The 26,771-nt window shown below is 36.4% G+C and overlaps 1 protein-coding gene and 7 non-coding genes across 8 annotated transcripts in view; 7 read left to right on the forward strand and 1 right to left on the reverse strand.

Moving 5' to 3' along the window:
- Window positions 1-26,771, reverse strand: part of LOC141389457 (uncharacterized) — a 91,998-nt gene that overhangs the window by 16,182 nt on the left and 49,045 nt on the right. The window lies entirely within an intron of this gene.
- TRNAL-UAA (transfer RNA leucine (anticodon UAA)) lies at window positions 5,995-6,078 on the forward strand. Its single transcript has one exon. It is a non-coding gene; the product is annotated as a tRNA-Leu (tRNA).
- Window positions 10,689-10,772, forward strand: TRNAL-UAA (transfer RNA leucine (anticodon UAA)). Its single transcript has one exon. It is a non-coding gene; the product is annotated as a tRNA-Leu (tRNA).
- Window positions 11,001-11,084, forward strand: TRNAL-UAA (transfer RNA leucine (anticodon UAA)). The gene has a single exon. It is a non-coding gene; the product is annotated as a tRNA-Leu (tRNA).
- TRNAL-UAA (transfer RNA leucine (anticodon UAA)) lies at window positions 11,279-11,362 on the forward strand. Its single transcript has one exon. It is a non-coding gene; the product is annotated as a tRNA-Leu (tRNA).
- Window positions 13,106-13,189, forward strand: TRNAL-UAA (transfer RNA leucine (anticodon UAA)). Its single transcript has one exon. It is a non-coding gene; the product is annotated as a tRNA-Leu (tRNA).
- TRNAL-UAA (transfer RNA leucine (anticodon UAA)) lies at window positions 13,501-13,584 on the forward strand. Its single transcript has one exon. It is a non-coding gene; the product is annotated as a tRNA-Leu (tRNA).
- Window positions 19,221-19,304, forward strand: TRNAL-UAA (transfer RNA leucine (anticodon UAA)). The gene has a single exon. It is a non-coding gene; the product is annotated as a tRNA-Leu (tRNA).

The following is a 26,771-nucleotide window of genomic DNA, read 5'->3' on the forward strand; positions in this document are numbered from 1 at the left end:
GTGTACATTACAACAACACGCAATTTGGGGCAGTTTTTCACAAATTTTTGGGGTATTTTTGCACCAAAAAATTGGGGCATAATTGCATTTCAATAAAAATGAAATATGACCCCAAACATTAAAAATGCAAAAAGACCCCAAAATTATTTTCTGTCGATTTTTGGGGCCTTTTGCGTTTCTGAGATATTTTTCAAAAGTGAAAATTAAATTTTACAAGAGTTTGTTTTATATTTATAATCGTACAATAGCAATTTACGTTTTACTCCGTTGTAAAATATATCAACTTTGCAAACCATTTATTCTTAGATATTCTGTGGAAGTCGTAAGAAGTGTGAATGTGTAATTAAAAAAAGGAAAGAAAAAGTATAGAGTGCGTATTGGAGAGCATTTGATGTTAGTATGTTTATAAGATAACTGAAATATTATAATAAAAAACAAGTATTGGTGAGATTGTTTTAAAAATCGCGCGATTTTTAAAACAATCTCATCAATACTCCTTCACAAGTATTACAGATGAAATACGATTTCAAACAGTTCATAATATCAGTTTTTGTTTTAAAAATTGATTTCAAATTTGTGAATGAGCATTGGTATGACTGTTTTAAAAATCGCGCGATTTTTAAAACAATCTCACTAATGCTTCTTCACAAGTATTACAAATAAAAATCGATTTCAAACCGTTCATAATATCTGTTTTTATTATAATATTTCAGTTATCTTATAAACATACTAACATCATATAAAAATTAAGCGGGGGAAAGATTGTATGATTAATAAATCGGAGAAGCCACTAGAGAAAATTAAAAAATCGCGCGATTTTTTAAGTTTCTCTAGTGGCTTCTTCAATTTATTGATCATACAATCTTTCCCCCGCATAGTTATTTCACATAAAAACAGATTTTATAAACTGTGTGAAATCGATTTTTATTTGTAATACTTGTGAAGGAGCATAGGTGAAATTGTTTTAAAAATCGCGCGATTTTTAAAACAATCTCACCAATACTCCTTCACAAGTATTACAAATAAAAATCGATTTCACACAGTTTATAAAATCTGTTTTTTTTTTTAATTGATTTTAAATTTGTGAATGAGCATTGGTGAGATTGTTTTAAAAATCGCGCGATTTTTAAAACAATTTCACCTATGCTCCTTCACAAGTATTACAAATAAAAATCGATTTCACACAGTTTATAAAATCTGTTTTTATGTGAAATAACTATGCGGGGGAAAGATTGTATGATTAATAAATTGAAGAAGCCACTAGAGATTTTTTAATTTTCTCTAGTGGCTTCTCCGATTTATTAATCATACAATCTTTCCCCCGCTTAATTATTATATATTAAAAGTTACTTCAATTGTATCTGTTTTAATGGTGTCGATATATTTAGATTTTTATCAGAAAGTTAGAAGAAATGTTGTGAATATGTATTATAGAAGGACAATTTTTAAATTGTTGTGATGCTTCCTTGCAAACAGTTAAAGTGTTGTTCAACATTGGGTAAATCGAAACATTTTATTTGTCCTTACTGCATAGAAAGTGTAAACGATACTGTGGTTGGTTGTTTTTATATTACCAATAAAAATTATAAAATTTTTGGGGCAAAATTGCATTTTTTATTTTGGGGTAAAACTTCATTAGGCAAAATTACCCCAAACTTGGGGCAATTTTTCATTTTAGTGTTGGGGCGATATTGCATTATTTTGGGGGGAAATTGTTCGAGGTATATTGGGGTCAAAATTCATTATACAGTTTCACCCATTTTCACAATGCCTTTTGGGGCCAAATTACCCCAAACTTGGGGCAATTTTTCATTTTAGTGTTGGGGCGATATTGCATTATTTTGGGGGGAAATTGTTCGAGGTATATTGGGGTCAAAATTCATTATACAGTTTCACCCATTTTTCACAATGCCTTTTGGGGCCATATTTCCTGGGGCCATTTTTCGCAGAGCCAACATTTTATATAGATGCAGAACGAACATGGATGTGTTTCCTTCTTAAGCTGAAAACAGATACAACGTTTGATTAAAGTTTTGTGTCGTTTTGGCCGTTTTTACACTGTTGGGCATGATGCCGAAAAAGTCAAATTCATTTGAAATATATGCCGGCAAACAGATAAACGCTGGACTTTGGTATCGTCGTCGCCCTGTTGTTGTTGTTTTTTTCTCGACGCCCAACGCAAAACTTTAATCAAACGTTGTATCTGTTTACAGCTTTAATTCCACACACATTTCTTGTTCATTAGTTCAAAATCGCGTAAAAAATCAGAAACAAAAAGGAAACAAATAACTGAAAGTCTGTATACACAAACATTGTTTTGACATGTCTCTCTCTCTTTAATTTTGAAAATAGCAACATATAAAAATATATTGAAAATACAAAATTATTCAGAATTTATTGGAAAAAATGAATGAAATGTGTGTAGTTAAATATAGAAGATACATTTGAAGGAAAGTCCATTGCTTTCCCTATTCATTTAATGTATATTTTATGTGTTTTCGGTTCAAATTTTCGTGAAAACAAGGAAACAAAAATGAAGGAAAATTTTGTTTATGTTTCTGTTAATTACGAATGGCGTCGTGGAAACGGGTTAATTCGTGTACGTCATTCGACAGGCGAACAACATAATTGAAACGCTCGTGTGAACATGACATTACTCGCCTCAGGGCAAATATAGAGCTCTGATTTTTAAAAGAGGAATTCTTAACTATATATGGAACGTGTTTACGAATTAGGTCCGTATGTCATCTGGGGGCCGAGCTATAGATGCCTAAATTATTACGAATATAGACGAATGAACAAAAAATAGTTACAAAAACAGGGGGTAAATTATATATTTTTCTATTGTTTGTAGAAATTGTCATTGAAGAAAAAGCTTTGTGTGTGTGTTTTTCTTTTATTTTTTCCTTTTTTTCTATCCAAAACAAGGCACATTCAATAGGTAATGGATTCTCTATGTTTTTGTAGAAATCTTAAATTTCGAACATCTATTCCATGTACCTTGATCCAAAACGTAAACAGACTCATCACATAACGAAGGCATCACTTAACACAGACGACGGCGTCACTTTTTGCATTTGTGAACGACATGTTGAACTAGAATGTGAATCGTTCGTTCGTTGATCGTACGGTCACCGACACTGATTATAGTTCAGTGAACTATAATGAACTATATCGACTGATCTAGTTCATACACTCTTTTCAATGAATCGTTCAATTGAACTAGTTCGTTCATGAACTATACAACTCTACCAAACAATATATTATCCACAAGACCAAGAATCTCCCCTCAACTGTCGGATCATAATACGATCCCAGTGATCACAGAGTGTCTGAACTGTTTTTTTAATTATTAGTGGGAAAAAGAGGTCTGAGATAATGGAGCTATAAAATATGGTATTAGGGGGAGTACTTGAAAGAAATGGACTGTTGAGCTTTGGACAAATTTAAGCAAAAAATATAGATTTCATTGATATATCGATGCATTACGTTCTCAACCTCGTACCATAAAAACATTAAATTGTTCAGGAGAGATAAAAACAATAATTTGTTATACCTCGAGGTTTGGGTAAAAGGTTAAATAGGTACAATTATTAGCGAATTAGATGTACTCTATGAAATTCCCTGGTGTTGTCGGCTGTATAGATGGAACCCATGGATTTGCACTCAATTTATCAATTAATATTTCAAACTGTTGTTTTATTGTTATTTTCACCATATTTTTGATACACAAAATTAATTAATCATGCAAATAATCAACAATTGTTAAGAAAATGTTTTTTCCTTTCAATTTTACTTCTTGTTTCTTTGAAAATATTCACTGCAACTGAAAATAACTGGTTGCTGAAAAATAGCCGGTTCGTCAACTGAGATTCGCAACTTCAGTTGAAGGTTGCCATACATAAAGTAATTTTGACAACTGACAACTCAACGATAATTGCTATCGATAATCGACTCCCAATATTATCCTTGGACAAATTTTCAAAGAAATCAAAAATTTGGAGAACTGATGCCCTTTCAGGGTTTATCCCCATTTGCAACTTTCAAAAAATCATTAAATATGGAGTAAAAATTTGAAACAGATCGGAGCATAAATTGGCTGACATATCGTCGGTGTCATGCTTAAGTGTTCCATACGCCATTTACCTGATTCGAGAAAAACTCAAGTTAATGTTTAAGGCCATACAGGATAAAAATGGCGCAATAATCCAACACTTTAAGAGCTCAGTTATACTTAACTAAACTCATAGAATATGTCAGTAGTTTATTTTAGTCAGATATCTGTGATAGTCTAGAAGTTATGGCAAATTTTTGTAATTGCAAAAAGTTGCTGAATTGTTCCATGGAATCTTTTTTTCATGTTTTTGGCAGTTTGTGTCACATGGAACACGTTTTGTCACATTTCAACCAAAACACTTTTTATCAATCGTGTTCCACCTCCCTTAATGAAGTGCTACTGTGGAGTTTAAAAATCAGGACTTTAAATGAAACATTTATTTTTCTCATATAAATACAATAACGACCATTATTATAGGTTTATTAAAACATTTATTTAAGGGATTTCCCCCACTATTTTTTGTGGTAAAAATTTCGATCGGCCAAAACGGATTGATATTTTGCATTTCTAAGGTAACATAAAACATTTAAACGCGATTTTCTTATAATACCATTTTTGTAGTCGGTTAGCTTCAAGTCGAATGGCCGTTTTTGTGTATATTTTTATGGACTTTCATCAAAATTTTGTCTTTAAACTATGGATTTTTTGTTTAAACGATTGATACATTCTCGTTTTCATATAACAATACAATATTCAAAAATATTTGGATTTAGAAACTATTATTCTTCAGTTTTTAAACCAAGTCCTTTAAAACAATTTGTTCCATACGCCACACTTGTCCGTAACTTGGCAAAAATGGAAAATTTTTTGTTCCAAACGCCATCATTTTTGGTGCGGAACAATTAGTTTTTGTCTCTTTTTGTTCCATACGCCAAACGACATGGATATGGAACTAAAAAGTTCAAAGTTGTTTTGTTCCATACGCCAGGCTTTATGGATATGGAACAAAACGACAAGATTTTTTGGATCACAAAGCGGATATGGAACATACTGGCATCTGAAGATCTCAGAAACTATAAGAGATATAGAAAAACCGAACAAAAATCTGAAAGAGCATGGTTCAAAACCTTGTAAGGTACCTTTATCTCAAAATGTCAAAAATGGCGTATGGAACACTTGGACACTATGGACACCGACGATATTTATCTTAGTTTTTTGGTCGATTTATGGTAAAAATTTTCCATTTTATCGACATTTTTTAATAGATATTTAACTTAAGGTACTCAATATTAAATAAGGTACTCAATATAAAAAAATACGAAAGTAGGTTAAGATGTCTTATTTCAGATGAAGAAAATTATTAAAAAAAAGTTTGGTAGTTTTCCTGGAAAAACTCTTGAAAAAGTGGATTTTGTTGGGCCCCTTAAAATAAAAATCCAATTTTTAAAACTTTAATAAAAATATTTTTACTATACAAATTATTATTTCCTATTGTAAGCCCTAATGAAAATAACATTTAAAAAACATTAAAGTTAAAATTTAAACATTTTAAAATTTGTAATAAACATTTTTCGACACCAAAGAAACCAATTTTCTACATAAACAACCAGCAGTGTACTTGAAAAGAAAAATCAACAGAACAGAAGCGTCGTCGCTTTAATCACACAAGAGAATTTTACTTACCCTCTTTCCCCTTGCCAACAAACGTCATCATCGTCGTCGTCATCACCAGCAACCAACAGAGTGTAGAATTTTTCGTATTTACTAACATACACACGTACAGTCAGTCATCACTCGAACACAACCGGGTATTTCGCACAACGACGTTGTTACGGATGAGGGAAACGAAGTAAAACAAATCTATTTTTGGATTTTGTGGTGGTTTGGAAATAAATACACGAAGCATAGAATTGAATTTTAGCACATCCATCACAACAGTCAGGTTGGCCGAGCGGTCTAAGGCGCCAGATTTAAGCTCTGGTTCCCGAGAGGGAGCGTGGGTTCGAACCCCACACCTGACAATTTTTTTTTATATTTATTTTAAATATAAAATTATTTTTTTATTTATTTTAAAATTAAATTATTTTTTTATTTATTTTAAATATAAAATTATTTTTTTTATTTATTTTAAATATAAAATTATTTTTTTTATTTATTTTAAATACAAAATTATTATTTTATTTATTTTACATATAAAATTATTCTTTTTCAATTCAATTACAAATATATTTCTTTGTAGTTTTTTAGTTTTCATGGGACACGGTGCTCTTGACGCAACTTTAAATGGAAGGTGCTTATACCTGGGAAGTTTTTGCGGATTCTGAAACAAAAATGTTCATAGATGAGCAAAAACAAAAAAAATCGCAGGAGCGCTTTTAAATAAATCACGATTGAAGTTGACATTCTTAGGGTTTTTTAGGTTTTCATGATTTTGCTTGAAAACCGCAAGTCCTATCGAAATGGGACTAAAGAAAGTGTTGTAGCTACGAAAATCCTCTACAAGATTGATCTTTATGATAATTTCGTAGGGTTTTCCGTTATTAAGATATAGAAGTTCAAATTGCGACAATGCATTGACTGTACCGCTACCTTATAAAACAGTGCTAAATATGGGGCGCCTTAACTAACTTTAAGTGAAAACCGCTTACACCTGGAAACTTTTTGCGGATTTTGAAACAGCAATGTTCATAGGTGAGAAAAATCCAAAAACAAGAAAAAATCGCTGGAGGGATTTTTAAATAAATCGCGATTCAAGCTGACATTCTTAGGCGTTTTTTAGGTTATCACGATTTTTCTTGGAAACCGCAAGTCCTATGGAAATGGGACTAAAGAAACTATTGTAGCAGTGAAAATTCTGTACAAGATTGACCTACATAATATTTTCGTAGGTTTTAGCGTTTTTGAGATATATAGAAGTTCAAATCAATCACTCAGATTTTTTTTCTCAGGTCTTCAGGATTTTGCTTGAAAACCGCAAGTCCTATCGGAATAGGACTAAAGAAAATGTTGTAGCTACGATAATTTTCTACAAGATTGGCTTTCTTTTTCATAGGTTGTACTACTTTTGAGATATATAAGTTTAAGTTGGGTTTGTTTTATAAGGAGACAATACAGTCAGTGAGTGCATTGTCACAATTTAATTTTTATACCCTACACTACTATGTGGGGAGGGTATTATAAGTTGGTTTTGGCCAAAAAGTTTGTAACGCATCGAAATAATGGTCGTAGACACATGCTTATATATACCAAAATGAATGTCTCGACGAGCTGAGTCGATCTGGCTATGTGTGTCCGTCCGTCAGTCCATCTAAACCTTGTAATCACGCTACAGGTCGCAATTTTGATCGGATCGTCACCAAATTTTAGGTGTTGATGAGGGTCCCGGAGGGGAAGAAGCCTACTGATTTTGGTGATGGTCGGATAATATTCAGGGGTCGGAATGGGCAAAAAACTTATTTGGGGAAAAAGTCAACGTTTTATTTCAAAGCAAATATCTCCGCATCTATAAAGGGTATGTCAAAAGCATAAATATAAAGGGTATGCTGATGAAAGTAGAAAATATCACCTTTACAATGATGTATAGTAGGTTGTCGTAGGTGGTCAAACAACGAAGAAATCGCAATAGTCGCTAATACAACCTAACTTTTTATTTTTGCGATTTGAGTTATAATGACGAATATCACAGCTTTGGTTGGGGATCTTCCAAAAGCAAAGCCTGACTATGAAAGAAGAATATACCATCTTTACAATGATTCAAAGCAGGTTGGCGTAGGTGGCCAAATAACGGAGATATAGCAATAGTCGGTAATACATCCCATTTTTCAAATTTTTACAAAATCGCGCTACAGGTCGCAATTTCGATCGGATCGTCACGAAATTTTGGGAGATAATGGGGGTCCCACAGAGGAAGAAGCCTATTGATTTTGATGATGGTCGGATAATATTCAGGGGTCGAAATGGGCAAAAACTTATTTGGTCAAAAGGTCAACGTTTTATTTCAAAGCCAATAGCTCTGTTTCTTTAAGAGGTATATCAAAAGGAAAACCTGGCAAGGAAAGTAGAAAATATCACCTTTACAACGATGTACAGTAGGCTGTCGTAGGAGGTCAAACAACAAAGATATCGCAATAGTCGGTAATGCATCCCATTTTCCGATTTTTTTGTAATCACGCTACAGGTCGCAATTTTGATCGGATCGTCACGAATTTTTTGGGAGTTGATGCGAGTCCCACGGAGGAAGAAGCCTATTAAGTTTGGTGATGGTCGGATAATATTCAGGAGTCGGAATAAGCAAAAAGCTTATGTGGAGAAAAGTCAACGTTTTTTTCTTATGCGAATATCTCCGCTTCTGGTAGGAGTATTCCAAAAAGAAAGCCCGTAAATGGTAGAAGAGCAGATCTCCTTTATATTGATGCAAAGTATGTTGGTGTAAGTGGGCAAACAACCGAGATATCGCAAAAGTCAGTAATATATCCAACTTTTTAATTTTTTTTGTAATCACGCTACCGGTTGGAATTTTGATCGGATAGTCACGAGATTTTGGGGGTAGATGCGGGCCCCACAAGGGAAGAAGCCTATTGATTGTGGTGATAGTCGGATAATATTTAGGGGTCGTAATGGGGAAAAACTCATGTAAAGACAAATTCAAAGTTTTATTCTTTGTGAATATATCGGCTTCTAGTAGGGGTATTAAATTAAATTAAATTGGTGTAAAGTATGTTGGAGAAGGTGGCCAATCAAGGGAGATATCACAATGCATCCACTTCTTCCATTTATTGCAATCACGCTACAGGTCGCAATTTTGATCGGATGGTCACGAAATTTTGGTTGCTTATGTGAGTCCCGAGCAGTGTTGCCGAATTTGACGATTTATCGTCATTTTGACGATTTTTTGGCCTAAAATTGAAAAATGACGATTTGACGATTTTATGGTCCAAAATGACGATTTTTCACGTAATCCCGAATTGCATGAAATAAAACATGATAACTATATTTTGACCAGAATTTCACGAAAGTCTTTAGGGACAGCAATATTTCAAACTCGGTTTCATGAGCTATTTTAATGCTTTTATTTTTTCAATTTCGAGACGGAATGGCTTTATTTAGGCACATACATATCTGGAATAGAGGTATTTTCATAGTTTTGGCCTCATCTTGGATTTACATCAGCTGAACATTTTCATGTAGGATTGTTAATGAATGAATATCTTCCTTTAAAATTTTTCGAGATATAATACTTCCGACCCATGTCATCTTTAATGAGAGTTTTTGTCGATTTTCGACTGCCCATCAACAAAATGTACGTGTACCGACAAACATGGACGGTCACACTGTCAAGCAAGCGAAGTTTGAGGGAACAATTTCTTGATACTTTGAACGCGTTTTTTTCGAAATGGCATTTTTGAAGTCGGTGCCAACAATAGCTCGAAACCGAATTGACCGATCTTCACATGGTTTGGTGAGCTTATTAAATAAATAAAAGGCTGCACTTAAGCGAGACATTTAAAAAAAATTGGCAAAATTTTGACTTTGACAGTTAAATTTTTTTTTATAAAAAAGTTTGTTTAAAATTCTGTTTTGCCTTAAGGTAAGATTAATAGGTTCTTAAAATGCTTACACACATGTGCGATAATCGACGCATTCGTTTTCGAGTCATCGTTGGCATCGCAAAACGCTTTTATAAAAAAGGGCTTCGCAGATAGCCATTTACCACAAGACTTTGCAATATTTTTCAACAACAAAAATACCAAAAGTAGTAGCACATCTTAGCTCTTTCTTTCTTGATGAACGAACTTTAAAAAAATGGTAGTTTCTTTAAAAACAATTCAAGTAAATGAGTTTTTGTGGTCAAACTTTTAAGTGAGATTGGGTTATATTTATTGCTGTGGGTTGTATATTTTATGTTGTCGGTCTCATTGACAAACCTATCGGCTAAAAAATTGCATCAAACGGTAACCAAACCTAGTTTTGGATCATGATGACGATTTTTTGACGATTTTCCAAATTTTGTTGACGATTTGACGATTTTTTTGACGATTTCCGACCAAAAACTGTCGGCAACCCTGGTCCCGAGAGAAAGAGGCATAGTATGTTTGATGGTATTCGGATTATATTCCCTAAAAAATGTTTACCAGTGAAAAGCTTATGCACAGGGGTAGTGGTGTAGGGTAACACATGGTCGGCCCCGTCCCGACTATGGCCTTTGCTCACTTGTTTATATTTAAAAAATGTTTAAACCTATAAAAGTACCATAAATGTCAATCTTGTAGAGAATTTTCATAGCTACAACATTTTGTTTTGTCCCATTTCGATAGGACTTGCAGTTTCCAAACAAAATCGTGAAAACCTAAAAAACACTAAAAATGTCGACTTGAATCGCGATCTATATAAAAAACGCTCCGGCGATATTTTTTTATTTTTCTAATCTACGAACATTGTAGTTTCAGAATCCGCAAAAAATTCCCTGGTGTAAGCACCTTCCATTTAAAGTTGATTCAAGAGCACCGTGGGGACTATATATACATATTCAAAAGACAAAAGACAAACCCTTAAGACGAGCTTTTTTTAAAGGATACTTGAAAATCCATAACTCAAAACAACACATCAAGTTTTTGTCGCGACTATTCTTATCGTCAGGTTGGCCGAGCGGTCTAAGGCGCCAGATTTAAGCTCTGGTTCCCGAGAGGGAGCGTGGGTTCGAACCCCACACCTGACAGTAATTATAATACTTTTTAATTGCAAAAATAAGCAAATCTTCTTCATCCACAATGTTCAAAAATGAAAAAAGGCATTTAAAAAAATGTGACCTTTAATCCTTTTATTGATGATTATTTTTTTTGCACACTCTTTTTATGGTGTTTCCGTAAAAAGTAAACTTAATGATCACAAAAAAGTCCCTAAGATAAATGAACAAACCACATGATCAAATACTTTTTATCTTGCCGTCAGGTTGGCCGAGCGGTCTAAGGCGCCAGATTTAAGCTCTGGTTCCCGAGAGGGAGCGTGGGTTCGAACCCCACACCTGACAATAATTATAATAATACTTTTTAATTGCAAAAGTAAGCAAATCTACTTCATCCACAATTTACAAAATGTAAAAAGGGCATTTTTTTAAAAAAAATTGAACTTTAATCCTTTGAAAACCTTAGATAAAAGAACCCTTAGATAAAAATCCATAAGATAAAAGAACCCACCACATGATCAAATACTTTTTGTCTCGTCGTCAGGTTGGCCGAGCGGTCTAAGGCGCCAGATTTAAGCTCTGGTTCCCGAGAGGGAGCGTGGGTTCGAACCCCACACCTGACATGCAAAATGTATGGATCAACAGGTTTTTTATAATTGGTTCGACAAGCGTAAAAACAACAAATAATTAAGAACAAAAAAGAACGGATTAAAACATCAAATGATTAACACGGTGAGAGCATTCGCATGTTGAATCATGCGAAAACGTAAGGCGAGTGGTCGACGCGTTTATCTCTGGATTTAACACAGCGTGTTGCCAAGCGCCATTTGAAAGTTTTTTGGACAGTTTGACAGTTTTTAGGCTACTCAGGACAGTTTGTCATACGACCTTGTGTTGTTTCCAGTGACTTGAAAAAAATCACTTTGCAAAAAAATGGAATTTACTTGTGAACATTTTCGTCCGATCATTTTTCACAACTTTTTTCGTGCGATTTTCCCTCCATCCAAAAGTCGACCACGATTTTTAGACTTTTAACTGCAAAAAGTCGACTAATCGATTAATCGAAAGTCGACTTACCTATCCCTAACCGTGAGATAGAGGTATTCTTCGGCATTTCTTCTCGTTAGATCCACAAAAATTGGAGAATCGCTCAAAAAGAGGCTCTTTCGGATTTGTGCAAAGAAATAGTGAATAAAAGCTATCGTTGTGCTTCAAACGACATTTATAAGATCGTCCCACGCGACGAATCTTGGATCTATGCTTAGGAGCCCGAAACAAAACAGGAATCGACCGTTTAGGTCTTCGAAAGCGAGCCAAATCCAACAACAGTTTTACAGTGACTTGAAAAAATCACTTTGCTAAAAAAATTAATTTACTTGTGAACGTTTTTCTCCCATCACTTTTCACAACTTTCGACTCGAATAATCACGGAAAGAGTTCATTGATGAAATTAAATCTTTGTATGTCGATAAAGGACCATCCTATAGTACCATTAAAAACTGGTTTAATGAATTTTATCGTTATCGTCGTACAAAAGCTGCCGTTGTGCCAGAAAAAATTAAGCCGTGTGTGAACGGATAATCCAAGATCACCATATTATATACCGTGAGATACAGACATCCTTGGACATTTCTTCCACCAACTAACATACGATGAACACATTGCCGCAAAATGGGGTTTTATCGCTAGATCCAGCCCAATTTGACAATCGCTCAAAAAAGGTTCTTGTCGATTGGTTCGAAGAAATTGAATAAATACGATCGCGGTGCTTGAAACGACGTGTATAAGATCTTCACAAACGAAGAATCTTGGATCTATGCTCTATGCCCGAAGCAAAACACTAATCGACCGTGTGGGTCTTCGAAAGCGAGCCAAATCCAAGGGAAGGCTAATCATTCTGCATCATGACAATTCAAGCTCTCACACATCGATTCAAACCAGCGCATGTTTGACCGGACAAAACGTGGAATTGCTGGGTCGTCCGCCGTACAGCCCTGACTGGAGATCCAATGACTTTATTTGATTCCAGCATATCAAGAAAAAAAGGCGTGGTCAACGATTTTCGTAGCTAGAAGATGCAGTAAAAATTTTCAAAAACAATGTCTTGGACGTTTCTAAATCGGATTGGGAAAAGGGATTCAACAATTGGTTTAAGCGCATGAAAAAGCTTATAAATCATGCTGGAGACTACTTAAGAAAACAATAAAACTATATTTGATGCTAAATATTCGCGTTTTTATTGTTAATCCAGATAGTTATCGTTCAGCCGTCGTAGTGAAAGCAAGAATGGATCTCAAATATGACAGAATTAAATTAAACAGGAAGTAATTGTTTATTATATTGCAATTGTTAAGTAGCTGCCCGTCGTCAGGTTGGCCGAGCGGTCTAAGGCGCCAGATTTAAGCTCTGGTTCCCGAGAGGGAGCGTGGGTTCGAACCCCACACCTGACAGTAATTATACTAAAACTTTTTAATAACAAAAGTAAGAAAATCTACTTCATCCACAATTTACAAAAATGTAAAAAGGGCATTTTTAAAAAAAATGTGACCTTTGACGCTTTGAAAACCTGACATGCAAAATGTACAGACCAACAATTTTTTTTTATTGAAAAAAAAAAAAAATAAGAAACAAGTAAACCGGATGTTAAAGTTCGGATATTGGTGAAAGCAAGAATTGATCTCAAGCGCTTAAATAAGGCACATAAAACAATGTAGAAAATAGTTGGTTTTTATAAACATAATTACGCAGAAGTATATACGTGGTCAGGTTGGCCGAGCGGTCTAAGGCGCCAGATTTAAGCTCTGGTTCCCGAGAGGGAGCGTGGGTTCGAACCCCACACCTGACAAATGAAATATGTTTATTATATTAAATAGTTATTCTTCAGATATTATTGATTTGAATAGAAGGCTCAAATATATATCCAAACGACGATGAAAGAGATCCTAAACTTCGTTTACAAATAGAAGAATTTCTCAGAAATATAATATTGGGGTTTAAATTACGTGCGAGGAAAACGACGTTGGCAGTATTCGGCCTATCTGTACCAGGATAGGGAAGGATAGGTAAGTCGCTTTCGATTAATCGACTTTATGCAGTCAAATGTCTTATGGACAAACATACAATAAAGCATCGACTTTTATTTTCTGCACGCTAGCACGAGATTGAGTATTTACCACCTAGTCGAAGTGAGGTCATGACAAGTATTTTATCGGATAAAGAATAATAAGGTGGATCTGCTTGCGGAACTGTGCAAGACCGCTGGTAAATTTCTGATAAGTACTAGGCATCAGTTATTAACAAAATTTGTTCCGTGCATACGAGGGTCACTTGAAAACCTTCTGGCCTAGGCAGCTTGCAGTGTCGCCAGGTGTCGTTTGACATTTGTTTTTGGAAAGTTTGACAGTTTTTAGCCTAAGCGTACTCAGGTCTGTTTGACATATGACCATGTGTTGGGTTGTTGACAGTGACATGAAAAATCACTTTACAAAAAAAAAAAAAAAAATGGAATTTACTTATGCACATACATAATTTTCGACGTGGATAATCACGGCAAGGGTGCATCGATCAAACTAAATCATTGTATGTCGATAAAGGACCATCCTATAGGACTATGAAGAACTGCTTCAATGAATTCAATCGTGGCGGACACTCGCTAAAAATCGAAGGTCGTGAGGGTCGTCCAAAAACGGCCGCTGTGCCAGAAAAAATTAAAACGTGTGTGAACGGATAATCCAAGATCGCCATGTGAAATACCGTGAGATAGGGACATCCTTGGGCATTTCTTCCTCCAACTAAGATTTGATATTGCATGAACATCTGGCCGCAAAAATGCAATTTTCTCGCTGGATCCAGTAAAATTGGCAAATTGCTCAAAAAATTGCTCTTGTGGATTTGTGCAAAGAAATTGTGAACAAAAACGATCGCGGTGCTTCAAACGACATTTATAAGGTCGTCACAGACGGCGAATCTTGAATCTATGCTTAGGAGCCCGAAACAAAAAAAGGAATCGATCGTTTGGGTCTTCGAAAGCGAGCCAAATCCAACGAAAGTTGTTCATGGAAGAAGACCTTCGAAGTAAATGGTCGCCTGTTTCTTCGGCAAAACTGACCGTGTGGCGACGGACAATACGGTTTGAGATATGTAGGACGGTTAATTCAGAGTGATACACTACAATTTGTTGGTCTGAAGTCTCCTGAGGAATTCGAAAAAGGAACAAGAGAAGACGAATCGTTCTGCATCATGACAATGCGCGCTCTCACACATCGATTCAAACCAGCGCCTGTTTCACCGGACAAAACGTGGAATTGATGGGTCATGTGCCGTACAGCCCTGACTGGGAATCCAATGACTTCATTTGATTCCCAAAAATTAAGAAAAAAAAGACGTGGTCAACTATTTTCGTCGCCAGATGGTGCTGTAAAAGTTAATTTCAATAAGTACAATAGTGAAATTAAAAAGGCTAAACAGAGATCTTGGGTTTGCTTCGCTGAGTCTATAGAAGGAGTTAACGAAGCTGTCAGGTTTCGTAAGATTCTATCCAAGGATCCCAAACCCATGGGTATCATCAAGCGAGAAAACGGCACGTTGACTAACTCTGGTTTAGAGACTCTAAATCTGCTGTCAGAAGTGCATTTTCCAGGCTGTACTGACCAAGAGAGTGACTCGCAGCAAACGAATCACAATCAGGGCTCCACGGCACAGCACGAGCATCTGATTGACGGATTAACTAGCATCCCAAGAATAAAATGAACGATAGACAGCTTCCAGCCCTATAAATCTCCAGGACCGGATGTCTCCAGGACCGGATGGCAACGATAAAGGAGATCAATATGGCCTGCCTGCGTTTATCGTACATACCTAACCCATGGAAGGAGGCAACGGTGACTTACATTCCCAAAGCTGGGAAACCAAGTCACACACTACCGAAGGACTATAGACCCTTCCTCCTCAAAGCTCTAGAGAGACTTACTCGTCTACGACATCCGGTCTCATCTAGATGCATATATTATAAGCAACTCGCAGCACGCCTATATTAAAGGCAAGTCAGTGGACACCGTCTTACACGAGGTGGTTGGATATATTGAGAGGAATATGGAGTGTTCGTGCTTCACACTTGCACCTTCCTCGGTAGCCTTCAACAATGTGAATCTGGAATCCATCCATAATTCACGCAGGAGTTTCCTCTATCCTTGTTAAGTGGGTTGATGAGATGCTGAAGAGCAGAATCATCAACTCCCATCTAGGAGAGAGTTCCGTAAGAAAAAAAGGTTTGCGGGGGTACGCCTCAAGGAGGAGTTTTATCACCCCTTCTCTGGAAATTCAACCAGCTAAGGACGAAGGTGGTAGCCTACGCTGACGATGTTGTTATCCTCATAAGCGGCAAATTCTTGCCGACCATATCATGCCTAATACAACGTGCTTTAGTGCAGCTGTCTCGCTGGGCTCGCGCCAATTTATTTGGTGTGAATCCAGACAAAGACAGAGCTCGTACTCTACACGAAGAAGCGCAAAATTCCCGATTTCTCGTTACCAAAGCTGGACGGTGTTGCCCAAAAACTTTCATCGGAAGCCAAATACCTCGGCGTTATCCTGGACCAACGTCTAAATTGGAAAAGGAACACTGAGGAGGGGGGTTTTATGGGACTCTATTCCTTCAAGAACTCCATTGGTAAAAGTTGGGGTCTTAGACCAAAGATCATACACTGGTTGTATGATACGGTGGTTCTCCCCATTCTTACCTATGGCGGGCTTGTCTGGTGACTTGCTCTCGGGAACAGTGCACTTCTGTCCAAACTATCTAGTGTTCAATGAGCCGCATCTCTGCTAATCTCTGGTGCCATCAGAAGCACACCTCAAGCCGCCCTGAATGTGATACTTGGTCTCCAACCTCTGCACATCACTATCCACTTTCAGGCGGCGAGGACGGCTTTCAGGCTTAGAGAGTCAGGTGTGTGGCAGTGTTCACGATCTGGACATGCAAAGGTCCTCTCCCCTTTCAACGAATTACTTGAGTTTAGTGGATCCAATCGCGTCAGTGATTATATACCCACTGTACTCAACTTCAACCAAATTAACGTAACATTTCCAAGCAGGGATGCCTGGTCTAGTGGTAGCCCTCCTCTTGGCGGTCTGGCCATCTATACAGACGGCTTCAAGGTGGAGGATGGCACAGGTGCCGGGGTCTTCTGCGAAAACCCACAAATTGGGTCTTCTGCGAAAACCCACAAATTAAGCAATCCTTCAAACTCAACGATTACTGCAGCGTTTTTCAGGCAGAGATTTTTGCAATAAAGGAAGCAGTGGAGTTGGTCAAAGAACTTGGGAGCAGCCTCAAAGGACCGGTGACTATTTTTGTCGATAGTCTCGATAGCCTCAAGTCGTGGACCATAAATTCAAAACCTATCCTCGAATGCAAAAACGCTCTGCTTGAAGTACGTGATATCGTTGGACTTTGCTGGGTTCCAGGGCACAGTGATATAGGGGGAAACGAAGAGGCGGATGAACTAGCACGGAGTGGCTCTCAGTCTGTTGACTTACCAGTTAAGTCATCTACCAGACCACCAAAGCGCTACTACATCCGAAAACTTCGCGGTTTCTTTCTTGAGAAGGCAGGACAAAGATGGCAAACGGAACCTGGTTGTAAGGTATCCAAGGCAATCTGGCCCAGCTACTCCCAACATAGAACCAACTCTCTCTTCCCACTAAACAAGTTAGGGATAAAGACCTAAGTCCTACAGAGGTCTTTATCCCTAACTTGTTTAGTGAGAAGAGAGAGTTGGTTCTACCGGTCATAACATGGTCAGGTCCCTAACTTCTAGATGGGACAACAGTAGTGTAGACGACTGTAGGCTATGTCAAGATCCAGAAGAAACGGAGACGGCCGAACATCTACTATGTAGGTGCCCCTCGCTATTCACGAGGAGACATCGATTCTTCGGTAGATGTGAGATAAATTCTCTGACTTTATTCTCCGGCATAGACCCCATCTACATATGTATACCAATTTGCCAAAAATCTCACTTGCGTTTTTATTCTTCAATCAATTTACGTTTTTATTCTTCTTCACACAGGGGGATACAAATCGGCTCAACTATGAACTACACCTTCAGCGGGCACACACCCACATCCACAGTACATCACTCCACTACATAAACATCTTCACCACAACTTCAGCAGCTACACACCCATATCCAGTATTCATCACACCAAACCACTCTACATCAGCAAAACCAGTAATAGACCAACCACCGTATTTTTCACCTCAGAACAAACCAGTAAACACACATTACGCACAACATCAACCACAATATACCACTCTACTTCAACAAACCTGCAATTAACCAACCACCGTATATCACCTCAAATAGACCAGTCACCACCAACAACAATTTGTTTATAAACCGGCATCTATCATCATCACAACCTAATCAACATTACATCAACAACTCTGCAATAGACCAACCACAACACACAACGTTTCTAAGGATGATCACAATGGAGCTCAAGGTCTCCGAGTGAAGTAGCTGCTAACAATGGTAGCTGCGCGTCCTAAAACCAAACCCAAACCAAAAGCGTTCAAAAACCATGTTTTGCAGATGTCTCAATCAAGCCACTGAAAACAACCCAACAGATGGTCGCATGTCAGACTGCCCTGAGTACGCTTAGGTTAAACACTGTCAAACTTTCCAAAAAAATATCAAATGGCACCAGGCGACACTGTGTGTTGCCTAGGCCAGAAGATTCTCGAGTGACCCTCGTAAGAATGGAGACAAGACGTTTTGTGACAACTACAGAGGCCTAAGTCCACTCCTTCCGGGGTTGTACGAACTTGATATAAGTTTGAACAAAATATTACGAGAGCCAAATTTTGAACCAAATCGGTCGATCTGTTAAATCGACGCCAAATTGTCTGAAACAGATTTCGTCCAGGCATACTTGAGGTCAAAAACCCATTATTTCGATGAGGCACATTTTTGGTCGTATCAAAGTGTATATTAGGGTTATGACTTTTGCACCTTCTTTCACGAAAATGTTTTCTTGTAGCAGGAATGAATGAACTTTTGCCTATTAATGACTAAAATAACGTTATTTCATTTAAATATTAAAAAAGGTCACGATTTGGCATGATTTTTTTTTTTTTTTTTGAGAAAATACTATGTATGAAATGAAAAAAATTGTTTCTCTAACGCCTAAAGGGCTGAGGGTATAAACAGTTTTCCATGAGTGGGGAGAAGAAATATCGGTTTATATGAGTTCTCGACTGAAAGTGAGTTTTCAGGTTTTTTTTTTTAAAAAATTACTTCTGATGCTTCCAATAATCGAAATAAAGAGTTTAAGATTCAGTACGATGGCAGTTAAGAGATCATATCCTGTTGCTTTTGTGAATTTGGGACATATTACTGTATTTAAAGAGTCATTGCAGTTCCGTCTAATTCCCGTTTATACTCCTCAGATATTATATTGTATATGAGCTAACATGTAGTCAGGTTGGCCGAGCGGTCTAAGGCGCCAGATTTAAGCTCTGGTTCCCGAGAGGGAGCGTGGGTTCGAACCCCACACCTGACAAACCGAAAACATATTTTTCTACTTATACAATTTCAAATACAAAAAAACACCCCTGCAAAACCATGCCATAATTGTTTCCAACATCCGTCTACAAATAATTACAAAGTAACAATACATCAAAGCTTTGTATGTCGCCTGCCTTTGTGTGCTTGTGAAACAGGAAGAGAAAGGACGTGCTACATAAACAATGGCCCTGGAACAAGAAAGCAAATATGTGTGCTCCACTTTTATTTACGCTCCCTACTCCCAACAAAGTAATAATTGACTGCGAATAGAAAACTGAAAACAACTAACAAAATTTCTGCTCCAATTCATGGCAGACAGAAAGAGGATTTTTTAGTTTTACTACAAACAAAAGTCAACCAACATTCGACAATGTACTTTGGTCTGAACTTTTTAGTTGTTGTTACGCCATGGAAAACAAGTCAAAGTTCATTGCAGCCTCACAAGAAGGATGTGTTGTGGAATGACTTGCAGGGTTACATCCAACTTTGGAGTTGTAAAGTGAGTGCATACATATTTAGGTATGTGTGCGCCTTGTTTTGGAGGATGCAGAACTAATGAATGACTCCTGTGTTTTCAATGGTAGCCAACCCCATGAACAATGAATTCCATTCAGACATTTATATGAACCAGAAGTTTAGTGACACAAACGACGACATAGGAACTTAATCCTTCACCTTTTTGAAGTGGTGTTAAATGGAATGTTGGCAACCAGACAGACGTCAACACTACTAACTTAATAAGAGCTTTGTAAATATCAAATTCTCTTATTTTTGTAAAAGGAATGTTAGACTCAAAGGAACAAAAGGTAGTTCGATTGATTTATTATAGGAATGAAAACATGGTGTCAGGCTAATGGTTTTGGCCTTTAATTATTCGTATGGGGGGAAATTAAAACGAATTCTTAAAAAATGCCGACATCTAAAATACAGAAATTGGTTTTCGGGCGATATTGTTATGTCAGAACATTATTTATTGATTATTAGGATTTAATATTAACTAAACTAGGAACGTATAGTAAAAATATTAAACATTTAGTGTAACAATGATAAACTTTAACGAAATGTCGCTTCATGCACTTTATTTAAGCTAGGGCGGTTCATTGCGAACAGTACTAAATCAGTCGGTAAAAACAAAATTTCCTTTACAATTCCATTTAAAAAAAAAAATAAAAACATTTTTTGCGAGCATATCTACGATTTTTGGTATGGAGTTTAAGGAATATATTCTGGTTTCAAACCTGTTCGCGTTCACAAAATTAGCCGATACGCGCAAATTTTATAGCGGTTTTTATTCTCTTATAAAGAAAAAATATTTTAAAATTTCTTATTTGTTGTATTGAGAAAATGGATGCATAAATCAGTAACAGCATTTGATATCCAACCGTAGATGCACAATAATTTCTAAAATTTGTTTTTATTTTCGCGGAAAATAAAAAAAAAAAATTAAAAAAAAAATCTGGGAGCAAATCTACCGTAGTAGTCCGTAGTCCGTATAAACCTCTAAAAAATAAATTAAAAATACCTGCAGAATCTAAACAACGCGTAAAAAAATATGAAACCAAAATTATAAACATTGGCTTTATAAATTGCATATTATAGCAACAACAAAAAATAAAACCAGTAAGGAAAGGATCAAAGTCAGGCGGGGCCGACTATATGATACCCTACACCACTGTTAATAGGTAAAATATATATGGGAGCTAAATCCAAATGTGAACAGATTACGATATAATTTGACACATATATTTCTAGACCAAACGCCGTCACATACATTCCAAATTTCATCAAAATAAGACATACATAGCGTCTTTGGTGCATCAAATACCTTAAATCGGGCGAAAATATATATGGGACCGATCTGAACCGATTTTGGTATAATTTGGCACACTTATTTCCAGACCAAATTCCGTCACACATTCCAAATTTCATCAAAATTGGATAGATCGGCCGAAAATATATATGGGAGCTATATCCGAATCTGAACCGATTTTCACCAAAAGCAATAGCGATCTTCATTAAGCTAAAGAAATGATCTTCCCCAATTTTCAGCCAAATCGAACAATAAATGCGACCTGTACGTTGCGAACGGACGGACATGCATAAAGCGACTCAGAAAGCCAGATTGTAGCTCCTACTTTAACCTTTCCAAAATGGTGCTACATGTTGTAATACCTTCTCTGGATCCAGAGATGTGGCTCTTAGAATCTTGACAACCCGGTTTCTCTAAGTGGCTATTTATAGAAAAAATTATAATATAAAAAACATTTTGTTCCCGTTCTTGAGATTTGCTCCTGTCCATAGGAGAAAGTCTTAAATCCAAGGCCATAGACACCTATAATGTAAAGAAATGAGCCCTACAGAACCGAGTTGTCAAGATTCTCGGGTCCAATAACCGGGAAACCGGGTCTGTCCCCCAAGAAAAGTATACATTCCCATGATCAGCGCAACAATATCTACCCCTGGAAAAAATTTTCAAAAAAATCGTAGAGCTTTTACTAAACTAGAGTTGTTCCCAATATTTTCACAATCTTTCGTCCGCTTCGAACAAGGAACAGTGATCAACTAACATTCATTTTTTTTAAGTTTTGTTGTTCGTTTGCTTGAAAAATACAATTTTTTTTGTTTTACGAAAATAAATTTGCTACTGTTTGTGTCTAATTTCAAGCACATTCTGTTGCAATTGCAGTTTTTGCAACACTTTATGTTTAAAATTAAGCAGTTTGTGTTTACTTTCAAGTACATTCTGTTGAAACTACTGTTTTTGCAATAATTTGTGTTTGAAATTACGCATTTATATAAATTGCACTAAAATTTGTTAATTTTTACGCACCGCCTTAAAAAATAAAGAAAAAATTACTGCGATTTTCATTGCAATTTCAACCAATAAGTTAGAGTGTGCTGAAACAAAAATGTTGAACCTTTGTGGGAGAGGTAATATAAGGAGAAGACTGATATGGATCATTTTACAAGTTAATATAAAATTTGAACAAAATATTAGGATATCCAAAGTTTGGAGCTAATTAGTTGATCCGTTCAAGGGATATTGTACATACAATTTTAGTGATATTTTTGTAATTTTTGTAGGAGAGGTACCGGAAGTTGCGGACCGATATTGCACATCTTCGAGGTTAAACTAAGATTGGACAAAATATTACGAAGGCCACATTTGGAACAAATAAGTTAATTGGTTCGAGAGTTATCGTGCGCTTCAGCCACTACACATAGTACCATAGGGTTTTTTACACTTTTCGGGCTATTTTCCTTTTTAATAGGGGTAGCAAATACTAGTTGTTGCAATCAAATTAAAGTGATTAATGAGCAGTAGAGCGATTCTCTAACTCATTTTTTGAGTTACCGACAATTTTCGGTAAAATTAAAATGCTCATAATTTCAGTAATTACCGATATTTTTCGGTAAGTTAGCGACGCATAACAAGTAGTCGTAAAGTTCTACCGATAGCAAGAGTGTTTCAAGTTTTATTTGAACTTTTCATTCATAATTTTGCGTTTTAATTTTACCGATTTTTGTCGGTATCTCAAAAAATGAGTTAGAGAATCAGGCGGCCTATTCTGTAATTTTTTAACAACTTTACTCATTGTTTATTTTACAACAATTTCATTTGTTTGTTTATTGTTGTAACAAAAACAAAAGAAATTTTAACAACTTTTCAATCGATAAAAGTTACAGAATAGGCCTACAGTAGGCCGGGGCGATTTGAAAACCTTAATGAGCCCTTCGCGTTTCTGATTCCTGGGATTGAACTGAGCAAAAAAGTCTACTAGACCATAGGTCTACCGCGAAAATCGAGCCTCCCGATTTTGACTTAAAGTTTTTTATCCACGTTTTTTGGACATTTTAGCATATAACGCCCAAACCATTGAGATTTTCGATCCAATACAAAAACAAACATTGTAGCTAAGACAGTGATTAAGAACTCTTTAATACATCGCAAAAGCATTGGAACGCACCTTGAGAAGGTGCAAACTTTTCGGAAAATGTCGATAGATGGCACTGTGCTACAAAAGTTGACCAGAAAAATATTCAAGCATTCTGATGCAAAATTCTATCGTTTTGGGATCCATTGACATCGAAAATGCCTTTAGTTCGTTTGGGTTACTTCCTTTTTTTTATAACGGTAAAAGTTGTGAAAATCTGGGTTTCTTACATTTTCAAATTTAAACGGGCATATCTTCTTTTTTCACAACGGATTTCTATTGATCCTTCTTCCTTTTAAAGGGGTGAATAATGTCTTTCGAACAAGTTATTATTTTTGTAATCGGTTCACAAAAGGGTAAGTTATAGTGGTTTATGTCTGAAAACCCCCACAAAAAAAACTATAACCGAACAAGTTCACCATTGACTAGATATTTACCCTTCGGCAAATCCTGGAAAAGATCTTTAACCGCCTGAAGCAACTTTAAATGGAAGGTGCTTGCACCTGGGAAGTTTTTGCATCTGAAACTACAATGTTCATAAATGAGACAAAAAGTCCCCGGAGCGCTTTTTGAATATATCGCGATCAAAGTTCACATTTTTAGGATTTTTTAGGTTTTCACAATTTTGTTTGAACACCGCAAGTCCCATTTTCACTGCTACACCTTTCATTTAATACCATTCCAATAGAACTTGCAACAAACAACATCGTGAAAACCTAAAAAGCCTTTAACCGCGATTTACTTAAAAAGCCCTCCGGCAATTTTTTCTTGTTTCAGAATCCGCAAAAACTTCCCAGATGTAAGCGGTTTTCATTAGTTAAGACGCATGGTGCATGACAATGTTTTATAAGGAGGTGATGCAGTCAGTGCATTGTCCCGATTTGAACTTCTATATCTCAAAAAATGGTAAAACCTGCGAAAATATCATACAGGTCATTCTCGTAGATAATTTTCACAGCTACAACAATGTCTTTTATCACATTTGAAAAAGTGTCCACATCAAGACTTCTGGTAGACTCCGACCAAGTGTACACCTTTAATGGATCCGAGGCATGGGCACTTGCGAATTGCGAAGAGCAACGGAAATCTTTTCTTAGTTCGGCTTATAGAACAAATGTTGTGTAGAGGGCCAACGATTTGAGTAAGGCATACACAGATGACTTCGACATAATAGGTCGGTCAAAGTGAGCCGTAACAGCCACTTTTGGAAAAATTGAAAAAGAGTCCACAGACTCGGACCAACTGTACACCTTTAATGGATCCGAGACATGGGTACTTGCGAATTTGGGGTGTTTGAGAGAAAAATTCTCCGGAAGACTTATGGACCGATATGCGTTAACGTTCAATACCGGCGTCGTATGAACCATGAGGTACTAGCCTACCGACATTGACACTGTAAAACGGATAGAGTTACAACGATTGCTTTGGCTGGGGTCATGTAAATAGGATGGATAAAGATATCCCCCTAAAGGCATAGGAAAACGAGCCACAAGCCACTTGGCAGTCAAGGGAAGGCCAAAATTTCCATGGAGAGACAAAATATGGCATCCAAAATTGAAGACTTAAATTAGAACATCGGCGCGTCTGGAATTTTTTTAAGAAAGTAAGTAAATATCTATCGACTCCCAGAGAACCAATTTCAATTCCTCAACTATTGCAGTGTATTACAGTATATGTTCTGTTCATTTTTCGTTTCCCAAACATAACTTTTTACACTTGTGGACATTTTAATTAACCAAAAAACGATGTCCTATTTTCTTTTGCACCGAATTTCAAAGCAACAAACTAACAAATAGCGTGGGTTGTTAATAACACTTTAACGATAGCGATCCTGTAGGCTAACATAGCATTTTCTTTAGGCGGTGGTTGTGACAACACCAGAAATTAATTGTATAGGGACAATAAAGTTACATTTTTAGTTCAACTATAGTTTGTGATTTTTTCCAAGTCAACAAAATTAGTTAAAACACCCCTCATATAGTCTCAGTTTTTTTTATCATCTTAAAAACAGACCTAAACATTCGATTGAAAATTTCTCAACATAGAACAAAGAAAAGATAAACTAGAACAAATTTTAACAAATGCACTGAAATATCTGGGACCTACACAGCAAAAATTACTGCAGTTTAGGAATGGTGTTCAACCAGCCACCACACCACCAACCAAACCTTTATATAATGTTTTCATTTTGTATTATTATACCCTCCACCATAGGATGGGGGTATATTAAGTTTGTCACTACGTTTGTAACTACTCGAAATAATCATTGTAGACCCCACAAACTATATATATTCATCAGCGTGCAATTCTACATCGATATAGCCATGTCCGTCCGTCTGTCCGTCTGTGGAAATCACTCTAGCGTCCGAACGGATTGACGTAGGGGGATGAAATTTTGGGAAAATCTATTATATGTACGTAGGACTTTTGGTATTGAAAGCGGACTATGTAGGTCCACGCTTTCGTATAGCCCCCTTACAAAATGACGCGTCGTCGTTTTAAGGAATTTTTAAGATATTTGTCCCATTTTACCATCGAATTGGTTGTAATTTGGTATTTTGTGTCTCCAGAGGCCAAAAAACATTTCTACCAAAGTTGGTTTATATAGGTCCACGTTTTGGTATTACCCCCATATAACGCCCCATATAAAGTACGCGTCATTTTAATATATTTTGAATGTATTAGTCCCATTTGACAACAGGATCGGTTGTAACTTTGTATTTTGCATTTCCAGAGGCTAAGAAACATTTCTACCATAAAATGTTTATATAGCCCCCATAGGATGATATCTGCCGATTTTCGGTATTTTAAAGGTTTTGGCCTCATTATCACACCGAGATGGCTGATATTTGGTATTTAGTCTTCGTTTGGGGTATAAAACTTCCCCCCAGAAATTCGTAGGTAGAGGTCCACGCCATCATATAGCCCCCATAGAACAGTACCTTCCGATTTTCGGTATTTTGAAGGTTGTGGCCACATTAATCCACCGAAATGACTGAAATTTGTGGTGGAGGGTATAAAAAGTTCGGCCCGACCGAAATTAACGCTTTTCCTACTTGTTGTAATTTACCGTTTCTTTTGCAGATTTTCACGGTAGTTGTTATCGTATTGTAAAGCATAGCAGAACAATATGAACCATACATGTTGAGTCTATCTATCAGCACTAGATTGGGATATTAGATGTTGCCTTTATATTAAAGAAATTACAAAAATATTAGATGTGAACTATATCGTACAGCCAATCACTTTTTTTTTACAACGCTCTGTATATGTTTGGTTTGTTAGTTTTTGAGACGGTGGTAGTTTATCGTAAAGCGTTTGATTTATTTGTTGATTGTAAGACGATGAGACCAATCAAAAGAAAAATAGAACGCAGTTGAGAGCATTTACCAAACATGAGAGAAAATATGAGAGCAAATAATGGGAATGTAGGGAAAACTAGGATGGTGATTTTGCATCTCATGAAAATCTTACATATATTTGAAAAAATAGAAGCTTGGATATAAGAAACATCACATGTATTAATA

This window comes from Musca autumnalis, unplaced genomic scaffold (assembly GCF_047663935.1).
Source record: "Musca autumnalis isolate F117 unplaced genomic scaffold, ASM4766393v1 scaffold_1, whole genome shotgun sequence".
Lineage (NCBI taxonomy): Eukaryota > Metazoa > Arthropoda > Insecta > Diptera > Muscidae > Musca > Musca autumnalis.